This window comes from Lissotriton helveticus, chromosome 5_2 (assembly GCF_964261635.1).
Source record: "Lissotriton helveticus chromosome 5_2, aLisHel1.1, whole genome shotgun sequence".
NCBI lineage: Eukaryota > Metazoa > Chordata > Amphibia > Caudata > Salamandridae > Lissotriton > Lissotriton helveticus.
Window position 1 is genome coordinate 7,536,518 of NC_136066.1, and position 17,804 is coordinate 7,554,321.

The following is a 17,804-nucleotide window of genomic DNA, read 5'->3' on the forward strand; positions in this document are numbered from 1 at the left end:
CAGGGCAGTCCTGTGAAGAACAAGGCAGGCCTCAAGCAGCAGGGCAGTCCTCTCAGAAACAAGGCAGGCCTCAAGCAGCAGGACAGTCCTCCGAGAAGCAAGGCAGGCCTCGAGCAGCAGGACAGTCCTCTGAGAAACAAGGCGGGCCTCAAGCAGCAGGACAATCCTCTGAGAAACAAGACAGGTCTCAAGCAGCAGGACAGTCCTCTGGAGTACAAGGCAGGCCTCAAGCAGCAGGGCAGTCCTCTGGAGTACAAGGCAGGCCTCAGCAGCAGGGCAGTCCTCTGGAGTACAAGGCAGGCCTCCAGCTGCAGGGCAGTCCTCTGAGAAGCAAGGCAGGCCTCGAGCAGCAGGACAGTCCTCTGAGAAGCAAGGCAGGCCTCATGCAGCAGGACAGTCCTCTGAGAAACAAGGCGGGCCTCAAGCAGCAGGACAATCCTCTGAGAAACAAGACAGGTCTCAAGCAGCAGGACAGTCCTCTGGAGTACAAGGCAGGCCTCAAGCAGCAGGGCAGTCCTCTGGATACAAGGCAGGTCTCAGCAGCAGGGCAGTCCTCTGAGAAACAAGGCAGGCCTCAAGCAGCAGGGCAGTCCTCTGAAGAACAAGGCAGGCCTCAAGCAGCAGGGCAGTCCTCTGAGAAGCAAGGCAGGCCTCAAGCAGCAGGGCAGTCCTCTGGAGTACAAGGCAGGCCTCAAGCAGCATGGGAGACATCTGAGAAACAAGGCAGGCCTCAAGCAGCAGGGCAGTCCTCTGGAGTACAAGGCAGGCCTCAAGCAGCAGGGCAGTCCTCTAAAGTACAAGGCAGGCCTCAAGCAGCAGGGCAGACCTCTGAGAAGCAAGGCAGGCCTCAAGCAGCAGGGCAGTCCTCTGGAGTACAAGGCAAGCTTCAAGCAGCAGACGAGTCCTCTGAGAAACCAGGCAGGCCTTAAGCAGCAGGGCAGTCCTCAGGATACAAGGCAGTCCTTCTGTAGTCTTCCGCAGGCCCAGGAGTGTACTGAAGAGTTGGTCTGAGGGTTCAGCTTTAAAGTGGAATAAACTTCTGGAGCCCCCCCAATACTTCTGGAATTCACTTCCTCCCTGCTCAGGCCTCAAGGTGCCTGGGGTGACCAAAGCTTGGTGTCATAATGTTTGTGAGTGCCGAGGCAGCACCTTTAAATGTAAATGAGGCTCAAAACAGCTCCCTCCGTCCCATGCTGGCCGGACTGCCCTCTCCTAGCTTCGCCCAGGTCCTATTGTTCACTGTCTGGGCCCAATAAACATTCCTGACGGGGGAACAATTAACAGGCAGATGCAGCTGGAATCTCACGGAAGGCCTCAAAGTTTAGGGCAAGAAAGTGTCATTTTCCTACAAGTGGCATTTTCAAAATTGTAATCTAAAATCGGCCTTTACAGTTAAAAAGGATTTTAAATTACAATTAATTTGAGTCCAAACAGGACATTTCTACCTACTTCTAATCAAACATTAGCACTTATTAAATGTAATAAGGTAATCCGGTATTAACCTATGGGAGAGGTAGGCCTTACTGTAGTGAAAAGCTAATTTAGGAGTTTTCCATTACCAGGACATGTAAGACTTAAAAGTACATGTCCAACTTCTTAAATACAGTGCCCCCTGTCCTGAGGGCTGTTTAGAACCTACCTTAGGGGGGCTTATATGTACTAAAAGGGAGGTTTAGGCCTTGCAAAGGTTTATTTTGCTAGGCCGAATTAGCAGTTTAAATCTGAACCCAGGCTGCAATGGCAGGCCGAGACATGTTTCAAATGGCTACATGAGTGGGTCGCAAAATAAGTGCTGCAGGCCCTCTAGTGGAAAAAGAACAATTGATGGACAGACTGTGAGCGCTTGCAATGTTTAACACTCTGTCCATCATCCCCTTTGGTTTTGCTTTGCAGGCCCACTCGTAGCATTTAATTTACTGCCCGAATGGCCGTGGGACCATATACGAGGGACTTGCACATACATTTAATGCACCTATCGGGTGTATGCCAATTGTACCATTTTGTAAGGAGTGAGCATACTTACTTTAGCACTGGTTAGGAGTGGTAAAGTGACCAGAGCCCTAAACCAACAAAACCAGGTTCAGAAAACAAGAGGGGTGAAGGCAAAACGTTTAGGGGTTACCCTCCTGAGAGGGCCGTGTCCAACAATTACAAACCAAAAAATATCTTAGGTTCTCGACCCCTGTATGCATCGAATAATACTTAAATAAAAACTGAAGAAACGTGCCTCTCGGGTATCTGAAATATATATTCTTTATTGCTTTATTTCTAGACTCGGTTGGAAAATCCTTCAAAAGGCAAACGGTGTCTACTCCTCCCAGGATTTACCACTATATCCCTAGCAACAGTGCAATTAATGTTATAAAGTCTTTTTCTTTTTGAATACACAATGTTGACCACACTCTCTCAAGCATATAGTTTTTTCAAATTAAAGTGGACTTAAACCTTTGAAAGATAGCTGCTCCCTAGTGCTAAACGCTCAAAGTGGCATTTCAAATTTATACATTTCTTTTAACTTATATTTGATTCAATTCAGCTTTTAGTTTGTAGATCCTATGCTGCCCAATCTGTAAGAGTTGATTGTACTTTCATCATAAACATACTGCTGTAAAGATGATTGCAAGCAGGTAAAATACATGATAAAGGTGTTCCTATTACGCATTCTACATATGCCTTTCACACCAGTAAATATATATTCTAAGCTGTATGCCCCACTTCAAAGTCCTCAATAAACATAAAAATTACAATTTAGATAATAGGAAGGGAGATATTTAAACTCCTTTTCGATAAGAGCTAAATAGGCATTTCTCAAGACTCAAGATCTCCGTGCTGGCTGGAGATATGTCTGACAAAGTGGCTGTAAAGAATTTAAGGAACTGTGAATGCCATGAAGGGGGTGGAGGGTGAACCTCACCGCTCTTGACACTGACGGAAGTGGAACAGTGGCCTTTCCGGAGCTACAAGGGCCTTTTAGAGCACGAGGTTCAGATGGAGTCCAGATCCAGTGAGAACGGGTGGATCACAGATCAGATGGAGTCCAGATCCAGTGAGAACGGGTGGATCACAGATCAGATGGAGTCCAGATCCAGTAAGAATGGATAGATCACATTGTATTTTATTTACTTATTTATTTATTTATTCATTCAGTGTTTTCGAGAGCTCGAACAAGACGCAATCTTGGGTGTCAGAGCGCTTTACAGTTCAACAACATTCAAATTCTGAAGATATCCAAGTCTTTAATGCCTACTACAAGCTATAAGAATTCATATAACAGTGTCATATTCTTAAACATACAAATAAAACACATATTGAAGCTTGCTAGAAATCAACTCGACTTACAGTAATACATGTCATGTCGTATATAAATTTAAAAATAAAACAACTACTGGTGATTACTAGGAATCCACACTGGTTACAGTATTGCATGTCTAGTCAAATACGCATGTGGCTTGAGGTACCAGTCTTTAGACAACTTCCCTGTTAACAGGAGAAGGGACTTAATGTATCAAACCGCGCTGATTATAGGCTTTAGAGCCAAATCAATGACACCAAACTGGCTTGCGCAATCCCCAGTTTCATAGTTCTGCGATTAGCAGGACTATAACCCTGCTTACAGTAGCCTACTCGAACAGCTGAATGTAGAAGATCGAAGGATTGACTTTGGGTCTCGGAAAGAGACCCAGCATTGTCCACTGTTTGTTATGGGAGGAATTTACTCATCAGAAAGGACTTTATCTCCTTTTTTTGAATCGTGGAGCGGAGATGATTCTTCTAATATTCGGTGGGAGCGAATTCCAAATTCTCCGTGCAGCTTCCGTGAACGCTCCATCATAAGTTCTCTTCTTACGGAAGAATGCTGGTTTCAGTAAAAAGTCTGCGGATGCCCTAGAAGATCTACTGCCTCCAGACAGCGTAATTTTATGGGCCAGGTAATGTGGAGTTTTGTGGTGTATAGCCTTGTGTGTAGTGCATGCAATCTTTAGCTGTATTCTTGCCTTGTACAGTACCCAATCGAGCGCTTTTAGATGTGGAGGGATGTGGCCACATTTTCTAGAGCCCGTTATAAGTCTAGCTGCTGCATTGAGACAGGCTTTTAGTGAGGCTGTAGAAAGCTTAGGCAGACCTGATAGAGTTGCGCATCCATAATCAACAATTGATATGACCAACGCCTGGATTGCCGTTTTAAGGTCAGCTGTATCGATGAACAGCTTCAATTTTCTAAGGTAGCTCAGATGGAAGCGGGCGTTTTTTGCCATTGTGTTGATGTGGGTTTGCATGTTTGATTCCTTACCCACCGTGATTCCTCTGGACTTAGTTGAATCCACTCGAATCAGGGTACCGTTTAGCGCAGTGATCATCTTGGTCCATTCCTGAATCCTTGTGGAGCTTTTAGGGAGGGCAACCAGAAGGAATTCTGTTTTCTGCGAGTTAAGCTTAAGATGATTCCTAGATAGCCATTGAACGGTCCTCTGTAGTGTTTGGTTCATTATGTTGATCTCTTTCAACGATGTAATCATCGTATACAGCTGGGTGTCGTCTGCATACATGTGGAAGGAAATGTTAGCCTGTTGTAGTATTTCTGTTAATGGTTCGATGTCCAGATTGAATAGTGAAGGGGATAGGGTTGATCCTTGTGGCGCTCCCGTTTGACTCGGCATAGCTTGTGGTTCACCAGGAATCTCTGCGATCTGTTCTCGAAGAGGGAATAAAACCATTTTAGGACTCTTCCCGATAGACCCATCCTATTCTCCAGTCGGTCTAATAATTTGTCATGGTTCACGGTGTTAAATGCTTATGATAGGTCAAGAAGGACTAGGAGACAGGTTTCGCTGTGGTCTAGAGCAAGAAGAGCGTCATCTACTATGTGCAGAATTGCTGTTTCCGTGCTGTGATCTGGTCTGAACCCGATTGGCAGTTGTTTAGTAGTTTAAATTCAGTAATATTTTGGCCCAGTTGTTATTGAGCACATTTTTCTAGTGCTTTGGCTAGTAAGGGAATGTTTATTACCGGCCAAAAGTTGTTTGGGTCCGAGAGGTTCTCAGTAGGTTTTTTCAAGAGAGGGATGACCTGGCCAGTTTTTAGACAGTCAGGAAAGGATCCTTGGGCTGGGGGAGCATTCATTATCTAAGTCCAAATGGGGATAACCATGTGGTTGATTGTAGGCCAACATTTTGCGGGAAGAGGATCATTGTAATGGTTGTCCGGTTTTAAAGTCAGTAAGGTTTGGCAATGTTATCCTGATCATATAGTTTGGAGGTTGACCAACAGGCATTATTTTTGGGCACTGTTTGGCCAGGTTGGGCTGGATTCTCCACTTGTTTACTCTTTAGATTCAAGGCTTTGCCAGCAGTATTTTTGAGTTTTCTCTCCAGGGAGCTAGCTTTAGTTGTTAAGAATGATAAAAAAACTTCACAGTTCAATTCCAATTTAGTTGTTAAGAGGGAGGATTTGGCCAATTTTAGATTGATCTTTTAGCAGTACGAAGAGTTTTCTCTGTCTGTTCTTTGCGTTATCAAGTTCCCTTCTAAAAAATTCTTTTTTTAGATTTAAGTATGCTTTAACGCGCACATTCACCACTTCAGGTATCTTGGCGCTGAATAGCGGATGTTTGTTGGTACCCAGCTCAAGAGGTACTCATTTTATCGACCTCAGATGGATGAAAGGCTAAGTGGACCCACACGGATTAGAACCTGTGACCATGAGGTCGAACACAGGCCCCTACAGTGGAGGCATTAGTCCACTGAGCCACAAGACATGCCACGCCTCCAACTGTTTTGTTTAGCCTGTCTAGACTCACAATGTTGTAGTTTGGTGGAACAAGTAGGTCTAGGCATGGGGAAGAGGATTCAGAGAGCCACGAATCTGTTAGAATAGACACGTCAATGTCGTGGTTCAGGGTTAGGTTGGCAATGTTAGTGGCACGTTTAATTGCTGAGTGGCAATTGAGAAGTAGGCATTGAATCGGTTTTGGAGGGTTATCTAGGTTAGTGTCATGCCCCACAGGGATTAGCGTTATTTCCCATATTGGGAAATTCTTTTTGAAAGAAAAAAAATTTAAAGTTTGGCTAACGGCTCCATCATGTTGACAGAGGCGTCTGTCAAACGTACAGTGCATTTACAGGAACCAGCATGATGGCGGTTCCTGTACATGCCAGAGATATCTGCGGGTCTGGCAGACATCTCAAAATTTAGGAGGCAAGGACTCGTGCCAGGTGACAAAGTAAACACCCATCTGCCAAACTCTAAATTCAGCTCCAAGTCTTAAATGTGAAACAAAATCAGTAAGAAATCAGACAGCATTCCTAGTAGCAAATGAGAGTTCGACGGCCTTCGAGGCCGCCGGTCGGGCATTCAGGGTCTTGGTTTTGGCATGGATAGGACACTGTCTTAGGCAATTCTTCCTAGAGATTTCCGTGCCAGGCCTCCAAAAATGGCTCTTTAATAAATCCTGCATCTTCCTCTGTCCATGATGTCCTCAACCCAGAAGATCATTGTATCAATTCATAATCTGAAGTTGTAGATACTTGGGTGGCACACAAAGCCCCCTTTCTGTGTGTAATACTGCACCTAACTGCTTTAACTTCTGTTTTGGAATTCTTTTCTTTTCGTTGATTTGTTTTTCTCTGTAAGTAACCTATCAAGATTGTTATTCATTGAATGCTATGAACTGGTGGTAAAAGACAGACCTGTGGGAGCAGAAGAGGACCCTTCTATCACATTCATAAATACTTTATTTCGGTATACATGCCATAAAAGTTTTCGATTCTTCAATTTTCAGACAATGGTAAAACACACAACATTTAAAATACAGGAACATGTATCATAATTAGATTTAGGAAAAACACAAATTTAAAAGCATGTCCTAAAGATTAAAAAAGGCAGGGGGGTGTGGCCGGCTTCCTAGTGCGGCTCTGTAACCCAGCCACCCCATCCCCTAGTATCCATTCCAGAATCCGACCTCTAGCCATGACCTGAACGATAACCGGGTTGACTGGTGCTTGGGGTTGCCATTGACCAGTGTGATAGAGCAGGCGGACATCGACATAAGCGACAATTTCAGGAAGGCCTGTACAGAGGGGCGGAACCCCAGCATCTGCTACAGAGCGACGGAGGTGGCGTGCAGATGATTTGTTCCCGGGGTTGAGCGGTGCCGGGAGCTGCTGCCCATGACGACGATCGCCGTGCCCCCGACACCTGAAGTGTGTCCTCTCCTCGGGGAGGGGCGAAGAAGTACTGGCCCGCCTCTCTGCCCTAGCGGCTAGCCCCTCAAAAGACCGCGTGGCGCCTCTGAAGCGGTGTCCGCGTGCATCGAACTGGCTACAGGGGAAGGAGGCCAGAGCAAAGTGAGGCATGTGTAGAGACCATTTGTGTGCGTCTCCCCTCGCGGAGATGAACTGCCTGACCTGGGCGGCGGCGGTGGTGAACGAGGGGAGTAGACAGATGAAGTGTGGAGAAAGGTAGAGGCAGCATCGTGAACAAGAACTACCGCCGCCGGACGCCATCTTGATGAACGGCATCGCCCACTGGGCCGCACCATGCCAGGAGTGAGGCAGTGAGCAGGGCCCAGCCACGAGCAACCAGAGTGCACATCACCTCCAGGCCAGCAGAGGTATGTGGGAGAGTCTGTGCAAATCTCCCGAACTGTGCTCAGGTTTCTTGGGATTCCCACTGCACCCCACTGACCATATGCCACCCCCTTTTCTGAATCAACATTTCAGAAGAGCAAAGAGGGAGAAAAAAAAATAGAGAGAGGATGTTGCACGTGTTGTGCACTGGCCTGGCAGGTTGCTGGCAATGCATGCTACCCCCTCCCTCCCCCCCACCCTGTGTAACAGGCTGACAGCCCGGCCTGAAACAGCTTCCTGTGCACACACACAGCTGTCCCCCACCCCCCAGTACTGCACAGGTCTTTCTTTAAGAGACCATTCCCTTGTTAATGACGCTTTGTTGGTTTTCCACCCCTTCTAGAGCCCCTGCATGGCCACTCTGACTATTGCTGAAAGAATTGACACTTTACACAATACCAAGCCCTGTCAGCTGAAACCACGAGGAATCGGGTTTTTGATTGCAGGAATCGGGAGGCGGGAGACTAGCCTTCAAATCGGTCGTCTCACGCCTGAATCGGAAGGGTTGGCGTGTCTGCCCACTGACTACAGCGGTATTGTTAGAGTCTACTTTGTGGGACTGGATTCCTTCCCCCCTCCCATCCCTTCTACGGCCCTGGTGTGAGACAGGCCCCGATCCCGGTCCAGCCTTATCGTCGCCTTGTCCCTTCATGATATTATGGCAGCCATAAAAAGGGGTTCGCACTGCACTGGAAACACACATAGACTCTGTCCCGACAGAGATCTTACTGATGCGGGCAGACCTTCAGAATATGGGGGTAAGAGTCAAAGAGCTGGAATGCTCGGCAGCGACTTTGCTGCAGGACACTGAGGCCCAGATGTAGGTCGGCCGTTACCGACCGGTATTTGGGAATTGGCATGTAGGGGGCATTTTATTTACAGAATCGGTATATTTACCGATTTGGTAAATTTACAGAATCTGTAAAATACCAAATCGGTTGTTAGAAGGGGCAATCTCCGAGGGCCAGGTTGTGCTCACCCGACACCCCAAGATCCACCTCTCCCACAGAACTTGCCGAGTCTTGATTGTGAGGTCCTCAACGGGGAGGACTTTGGGTCTGGGATCGTACACACGGAGCTCACACCACACTACGAACAGACACTACACCGTTGGATTTTAGGAACAAGTTCTTTATATAAGCAAATAACGAAGGAAGCACTCTTATATACACAGTGGCCACAGGATCACAAAGTCTCTGAGGATTCGGGAAGAGGGAAGCGGGACAGTCTTTTAGTCTCTGGGTCAGTACGAGGCGTACCCTACGCACAGCTCTCAATCCTCGAGCCGGGGGGTACGGGATAGTGGTCGTACTGGTTGCCTCACCTTCGTCGAGTCGGCTCGGTCGTGATGGTGGTCTCGCTGGTCCAGCCGGACCAGAGTACTCCTCGAGCCGCGACGAGGTCAGCAGGGCTCAATCGGGAGGGGTTCGTGAGCCGCGACAGCGTCAGCAGGGCTCGGATGGTCTTAGAGGTCGAGCCGCGACAGCGTCAGCAGGGCTCGGATGGTCTTAGAGGTCGAGCCGCGACAGCGTCAGCAGGGCCCCGATGGTCTTAGAGGTCGAGCCGCGACAGCGTCAGCAGGGCTCCGGTGGTCTTAGAGATCGAGCCGCGACAGCGTCAGCAGGGCTCCGGTGGTCTTAGAGATCGAGCCGCGACAGCGTCAGCAGGGCTCCGATGGTTCAGTTCCTTAAGGTGGAGAAGGAGCCGCGACAGCGTCAGCAGGGCTCAGAGGTTCCAGAGGAGTCTTCTTAGGGTCAGCCGCGATCAGATCAGCAGGCTTCAGGTCCAAGATACAACTGCCCGCTAGTTATCAGGCATATTTACAACAAGGGGTGGTGATGGACAGAGTCTCTGAATTAAGCAGAGTACTCTCACCCAGTCAAGAGATCAGGGCTAGATCCAACACCGTTTTTTAGCTCATTGCACCATCCCAGTTTCAGAACCTGGCTGTATGCAAATTAGTCTGTCCCTGGCCCAGTGCATCATGGGAACAGGGCAGACCAGACTACAAAAGCCAATTCTTACACTGGGAAGGAAACAAGCTTCCGCTAGTTATCAGGCGGGCCCAGTTATAGTCCTTTCGCTCTTTGATCTCCGGACCCTCGCAGGCGGAGGTCTCCGGCCCTGGGGGCTGGTCGTTGGCAAGGTCCGGCGGTCGGCTCTTTGATCCCCTTGAAAGATGGGTCCGGGAATTCCCAGACGCCCAGCGGGTCTGGAGCCAGCCCTCGGGGAGGCCAGAGGGGTGATTGAACCTGGCCCACAGGGGAGGGCCAAAGGTGTGACAGAAACCAGCCCCTCAGGGGAGGCCGGAGGTGCCATCGAAACTCCCTGGCTTATCTCACTCGGGAGCCCTTTACCCCCCAGCCGGGACTGGCGCGCCTTTGGAGTCTGGGCTTCGCTGGGGCCGGGGTCACGCTAGGCCTAGGGAGACAGGGATGTCGGGAAGGGAAGATGGCATCCGGGCCTTGTGGGGCAGGTATGGTTAGGCGCTCGGAGCCGGGCGAGGAGCGGGAAAGGCAGGCCTGGTCAAGGTTCTCGGGGGATCTAGGCGTCACTGGGTAGGACGACCAGGCTCGGGTTGCAGGCTACACTAACGGGGTGGCCGCGCAGGGGACTCGGGGTACAGGCCTACGCTCACAGGGTGTGGAGGGACAGAGGTGAACCACGCCACGAGGCCGGGTCCAACACGCGTCCCCCCCAGCTGAAGGCGGGGAGAACTACCCATCCTCTTGGGGGTTCTCTTCGCTGAGGCGGAAGAATCGGGACAGGCCGTCAGCGTTGGCGTGGTCAGAGCCCGGCCGGTGTTCGACAGTGAAGTCCATCCCCTGGAGGGAGATGGACCAGCGCAGCAATTTGGGATTCTCCCCTCTCATCTGCATTAGCCACCGGAGAGGTCGGTGGTCGGTCTGGACCCGGAAGTGAGTACCGAACAGGTAGGGCCTCAGCTTCTTCAGGGCCCAAACTACCGCGAAGGCCTCCCGCTCGATGGTGCTCCACCTTTGTTCTCGAGGGAGTAGCCTCCGGCTAATGAATGCCACTGGGTGGTCTAGGCCGTTCTCATTCACCTGGGACAGGACGGCTCCGATGCCATGCTTGGACGCGTCCGTCTGGACTACAAACTCTCGTGAGTAGTCGGGGGCCTGTAGGATGGGGGCAGTGCACATGGCGTCTTTTAAAGTTTCGAACGCCTCTTGGCAGGCGGAGGTCCAGCTGACTTTCTTCGGCTGGTTTTTGGAGGTTAACTCCGTGAGGGGGGCTACGATGCTGCCGTAACTCTTGATGAACCGGCGGTAGTATCCCGTGAGCCCTAGAAACGCCCGCACTTCTGTCTGGGTCGTGGGGGCCTCCCAGGCCACGATGGCATCGATCTTGGGCTGGAGGGGGGCTACGAGGCCGCTTCCGACCTGGTGCCCGAGGTAGATTACGGACCCTTGTCCGATCTGGCACTTGCTTGCCTTAATGGTGAGACCGGCCCTTCTCAGGGCCGTCAGCACCGCCCAGAGGTGCTGGAGGTGCTCGGGCCAGTGGGAACTGTACACTGCGATATCGTCCAGATACGCAGCGCTGAACTCTTCCAATCCCGCCAGTACCTGGTTCACCAGCCTCTGGAAGGTGGCGGGGGCGTTCTTCATCCCGAAGGGCATCACCCGGAAATGGTAGTGACCATCCGGGGTGGAAAAAGCGGTCCTTTCCTTAGCTCCCTCGGTGAGGGCGAGCTGCCAGTATCCACTGGTCAGGTCGAACGTGCTAAGGAAGCGAGCAGCCCCGAGGCGATCGATAAGCTCGTCGGCTCGGGGGATGGGATGAGCATCGGTTCTGGTGACTGCGTTGAGCCCGCGGTAGTCAACGCAGAACCTCAGCTCGGAAACAGCACCGGGGGCGGCTGCCTTCGGAACCAGGACCACGGGACTAGCCCATGGGCTGTCAGAGGCTTCGACCACCCCGAGAGCTAGCATCTTTGATACCTCGGCCTTGATACAGGCCCGGACTCGGTCAGGGACGCGGTAGGCTCTGTGCCGGACCGGTGGGCTGTCCCCGGTGTCCACGTCGTGGACGCACCAGTTGGTGACGCCGGGGGTGAGGGAGAAGAGGTCCGAGAACTGTCCCAACAACTGGCGACAATCCTCGCGCTGCTCGGGAGAGAGGGAGGAGGAGAGACTCACCCCCTCTACGGAGCCATCTTTTTCTTTCACGCACAGGAGATCGGGGAGAGGCTCCGTTTCTTCTTCTTCCCCATCGTCCGTGGCTAGGAGCAAGCTCAACTCGGACCGGGCGAAGTGGGGCTTGAGGCGGTTCACGTGAAGGACCCGCAAGGGGTTCCTGGGGGACTCTACATCGATGAGGTAGGTCACCTGACTCTTGCGCTCTACCACCTTGAAGGGCACTGTCCACTTGTCTTGCAGGGCACAGGGCTCTACGGGGGCCATAACCCAGACCTGCTGTCCGGGCTGAAACTCGACCAGAGTGGCATTTTGATCATACCACCGTTTCATTTCTTCTTGGCTGGCTTCGAGGTTTGCCTCGGCCAGCTCCCGGAACTTCCTCGTCTGGTTCCGGAGGGCCAAGATGTATCGAAACACATCGGGAGGGGGCTCTGGGGCCGCCGTCTCCCACCCTTCCTTGACCAGGGTGAGGGGTCCCCGGACGGGGTGCCCGTAGAGCAGCTCGAAGGGGCTGAACCCCAGGGATTTCTGGGGGACCTCGCGGTACGCGAAGAGAAGACAGGGAAGGAGGACGTCCCACTTACGCCTCAGGGGCTCTTCGAGTCCCATGATCATTCCTTTGAGGGTCCGGTTGAAGCGTTCCACCAGACCGTTACCCTGGGGGTGGTATGGGGTGGTGAACTTGTACGTCACCCCACATTGCTGCCAAAGGGACTTCATGTATTTCGAGATAAAGTTGGTCCCTCGGTCACTGACGACTTCTCGAGGGAATCCGACCCGGGAGAAGATGGCCATGAGGGCCCGCCCCACTACGGGGGCGGTCACCGTTCGGAGGGGAACGGCTTCGGGGTATCGGGTGGCATGATCAACCAGGACGAGGATGAACCGGTGGCCTAAGGAGGTCCGGGGGTCGAGTGGGCCCACAATGTCGATTCCCACCCTCTCAAAGGGGGTACTGACCACGGGGAAGGGTTGGAGAGGAGCCTTGCGCTTCCCTCCGCTCTTTCCGCTGGACTGACAAGTGGGGCAGGACTTACAGTGGGCCTCCACATCGGAGCCCATGCCCGGCCAGTAGAAGTGGGTGACCAGGCGCTGGTACGTCATGTCTTGTCCCAAGTGTCTCGCCAGGGGCACGTCATGGGCCAGGTTCAGGAGGAAGCCGCGGAAGCGTAGGGGGACCACCAGCACTCGGCCGGACCCTAGCTCGGCAGACTTTTGCTCGCTGTATAATAGGCCGTTTTCCCAATAGATAAAGTGGGAGCCGGACTGGTCACCGGCGGCCCGGGCGGCGGCCTGCTGCCGCGGCCCCACCAGGGATGGACAGGATGTCTGCTCTAGGCAGAACTCCTCTCGGGACGGTCCCCCTTCCTGGCGCCATTGGGCCAGCTCAGGAAGGTCGTCCAAGCTCGGGGTCGGTTCGACGTCGGGGCCGCGGGGCCCTGCGTCGGGGGGGGAAGCTCTCCCCGGGGAATAGCTCAGGGGTCTCAAAGGGTTCAGGGACCTCGGGGTCCTCGGGGGTCACCGGGGCTGCCTCTAAGGTCGCCTCTTCGGGGGTGGCCCTTCGGGCGGTCATCGACCGGGTACTCACACAGGCCCACTCGGGTAGGCCCACCATCTCTAAGTGGGTCCTTTTCTCAACCCGCTGCCATGGGGAGCTCTCTAGATCGTTGCCGAGCAGGCAGTCCACCGGCATGTCGGAGCGGACCGCCACTCGTAACTCTCCAGAGACGCCCCCCCACTCGAACGGGACTTGAGCTATCCGGCAGGTGCGGACGGAGTTATCGGCTGCGATCACCCTGCAGGAGATGTGGGGAACAATCTGGGCTTCGGTTACTAGGTGCCGTTTGACGGCGGTGATACTGGCCCCAGTGTCTCGGAGCGCCCCTATGTGATGGCCATTGACAGTCACCTGCTGCCGGTACTTCTCTGTGTTGTCGGGTAGGGGAGCTCCGGGGACCATCTCCCTATCACCCAGGGAGACTAACATCATAGCTGCGGGTTCAGCTCCCTCGAACTCTTCCTCCCCCTCCTCTTCTAGGGCTACTGAGGTGATGTGGCGCACTGGGGGTCCTGCAGCGGCAGGCTTCTGAAACAAGGGGCAGCGGGGGTCATTGGCATAGTGCCCGGGTTTGTGGCAATGGTAGCAGGCTTGGCTGACCCGGGGCCCTGGCCTAGCTGGGGGAAACCCTGCGCGCGCTGTGGGAGGTGAGGTACCTGGCTGGTTTCTGGGGGGACTGCGCGGGAACCCTACCTGGGAACCCCTCTGTGTATTCTGACCCCCTCCTCCCCTCGGGCGGGATGGTTCTTGTTCGTTTCGGCCAGTGTCCCCCCCGGGCCCCCGGGTTACTCTGGTGCTCACCCAGCGATCGGCCTCGACGGCCAGCTTCCGGGGGTCGGCCAACTTGCTGTCCAGGAGGTGCTGTCGGAGTTCCACAAAGCAATTCAGGGACAAGTGCTCATACGCAATGAGGTCGATGAGCCCCTCGAAGGTGGATACTTTGCTGCCCTTGATCCACCCTTCCAGGGCCCGGCTGTAGAAATTGACATATTCTACCCACGTGGTGCCGGGGATCTTCTTGCATTCTCGGAAGCGTTGGCGGTACATTTCTGGAGTGAGCCCGTACCTTGTGAGGAGGGCCTCTTTCATGTGGCTGTAGGAGGTCTGTTCGGCAGGCGGTAGGTCGAGTAGGGTGTCTCTCCCCTCACTCAGGAATCGACCCCACAGCCCGGCTCCCCAATCTTTCTGCGGAACTCGGTGTGCGGTCATAGCTACCTCGTAGGCCTTGAACCATTGCTGGATGTCATCGTTTTTATAATATTCTTTGACCACATCCTTGGGGATGTGGACCTTGGGTTCCACTGGGGGAACAGACTCTCGGGTCGCTGCCGTTTTGTTGCCTTCGTTCCGGGCCATTAGTTCGATTTCCAATATGCTGCGCTCGTGCTTCAGCTGGAGCTTCTTTCCGTCATGTTCTCGCTGGAGTTTCTTCTCTTCCAGTTCTCCTTGCAGCCGCAGCTGCTCGATGGCTAGCTTCTTCTCGGCCAGCTTGAGTTCTCCTTCCATTTTCAACCGGGCTAGTTCTAGCTCGTGGTTTCGGTTGCGTTCTCGGTCGGTCATCTCTTCTCGAGACAGACCTCTCTCGGGGCTGTAAGTCCGCGTCGGGGACTCTGCTCTTCCTTGCTCTGGGGCGTGGGTTCCGATCAGGGGTGCTCCCCCTCCATCGGCTTCCGTCGGTGCTGGAGGTTGGGCTCCGGTCTCCACCCAGCCTGTTAGAGCTTGTTGGAAGTCCTCTTTGGTGTTTAATCCCGTTGACGGGATATGGAGATCTTTGCAGAATTGCTTGAGCTCACGGTGTGAATAGTCTCCCAGAAGCTCCATTTGGAAGGTGGTCTTGTCGGTAGTGACGCTCATGGCTGCTCTTTGTTCTGGTAGTGTGTCAGTGCCGTACGATCCCTAGACGTAGGTTCTTATCGCGACGCTGCCACCAATGTTAGAAGGGGCAATCTCCGAGGGCCAGGTTGTGCTCACCCCGACACCCCAAGATCCACCTCTCCCACAGAACTTGCCGAGTCTTGATTGTGAGGTCCTCACCGGGGAGGACTTTGGGTCTGGGATCGTACACACGGAGCTCACACCACACTACGAACAGACACTACACCGTTGGATTTTAGGAACAAGTTCTTTATATAAGCAAATAACGAAGGAAGCACTCTTATATACACAGTGGCCACAGGACCACAAAGTCTCTGAGGATTCGGGAAGAGGGAAGCGGGACAGTCTTTTAGTCTCTGGGTCAGTACGAGGCGTACCCTACGCACAGCTCTCAATCCTCGAGCCGGGGGGTACGGGATGGTGGTCGTACTGGTTGCCTCACCTTCGTCGAGTCGGCTCGGTCGTGATGGTGGTCTCGCTGGTCCAGCCGGACCAGAGTACTCCTCGAGCCGCGACGAGGTCAGCAGGGCTCAATCGGGAGGGGTTCGTGAGCCGCGACAGCGTCAGCAGGGCTCGGATGGTCTTAGAGGTCGAGCCGCGACAGCGTCAGCAGGGCTCGGATGGTCTTAGAGGTCGAGCCGCGACAGCGTCAGCAGGGCTCGGATGGTCTTAGAGGTCGAGCCGCGACAGCGTCAGCAGGGCCCCGATGGTCTTAGAGGTCGAGCCGCGACAGCGTCAGCAGGGCTCCGGTGGTCTTAGAGATCGAGCCGCGACAGCGTCAGCAGGGCTCCGATGGTTCAGTTCCTTAAGGCGGAGAAGGAGCCGCGACAGCGTCAGCAGGGCTCAGAGGTTCCAGAGGAGTCTTCTTAGGGTCAGCCGCAATCAGATCAGCAGGCTTCAGGTCCAAGATACAACTGCCCGCTAGTTATCAGGCGGCCCCAGTTATAGTCCTTCTACTCTTTGATCTCCGGACCCTCGCAGGCAGAGGTCTCCGGCCCGGGGGGCTGGTCGTTGGCGAGGTCCGGCGGTTGGCTCTTTGATCCCCTTGAAAGATGGGTCCGGGAATTCCCAGACGCCCAGCGGGTCTGGAGCCAGCCCTCGGGGAGGCCAGAGGGGTGATTGAACCTGGCCCACAGGGGAGGGCCAAAGGTGTGACAGAAACCAGCCCCTCAGGGGAGGCCGGAGGTGCCATCGAAACTCCCTGGCTTATCTCACTCGGGAGCCCTTTACCCCCCAGCCGGGACTGGCGCGCCTTTGGAGTCTGGGCTTCGCTGGGGCCGGGGTCACGCTAGGCCTAGGGAGACAGGGATGTCGGGAAGGGAAGATGGCATCCGGGCCTTGTGGGGCAGGTATGGTTAGGCGCTCGGAGCCGGGCGAGGAGCGGGAAAGGCAGGCCTGGTCAAGGTTCTCGGGGGATCTAGGCGTCACTGGGTAGGACGACCAGGCTCGGGTTGCAGGCTACACTAACGGGGTGGCCGCGCAGGGGACTCGGGGTACAGGCCTACGCTCACAGGGTGTGGAGGGACAGAGGTGAACCACACCACGAGGCCGGGTCCAACATCGGTAAATATACTGATTCGGTAAATCAAGATGTAGGTGGCACTGTAATCAGTGCCACAGGCCCTTACCGATTCGTTATTTACCATGTAATTCTATTACATGGTAAATAATGAATTCTAGTGTACATGCACATCTGTGCATGTACACCTGTGCCATGTGGCACACAGACATGCCCTAAGGGCATGCATGTGTGTCACATGGCACACAAGCCAGAATCAGGGGTGCAACAGGGTGTCAAAGTGACACCCTGTCCCGCTTGTAAATTCGGTAATTTTACCAATTCGGTAATTACCGAATCGGTATTTGCTATTGAATCCTTGGGGCTTCAAGGCCCATAGGAATCAATGGCAAATACCGATTCCGTAATTACCGAATCGGTAATTACCGAATATTACCGATTCGGTATTTTTACAGAATTATTTACCTACATAGCAATTACCGAATTGTAAATACCGAATTGGTAAAATTCGGTATTTACCATTCGGTAATGTGCTTTTACCTACATCTGGGCCTTAGGCCCTTAAGGTCCAGGTCATGAGCTACAGGCAGTTTATAAAAACCTAGAAGCAATCCTTGAGGACTATGAGGGCAGATCCAGGTGCAATAACGTCTGTATTTTTGGGGTCCCTTAATGGGCCGACCTCATCCTCAAACTCCTCCCACCCCGGGATCTCTCTTAGTTCTTCTCAATAGAAAGAGTTGATCAAGTGCCATGTGGACGACCTGACAGGGAATGGGTTGATGGATGGCATACAGTTGTCGGCCCTGGCCTCGGGGCATGACGTGGGAGATGAAGGAGGAGATCAACAGCGTCTGGTGGACACTACGCTGGAAGTACTTTACGGGTGGAGGATGTGTTTGTGCGTCCACAGGAGACTTAACGGCTGAGGCCGAGTCTAGACATATTGGAGCAATATCCTTTTTTTGAGGAAGCTCAGACATAGCAGTGACACTGTACTGTGGCCTCTGAGCTAGAAGTCTTGTGGGCCCTGCGGTGGGGTGGGGGGGGCTCCATACTGTACT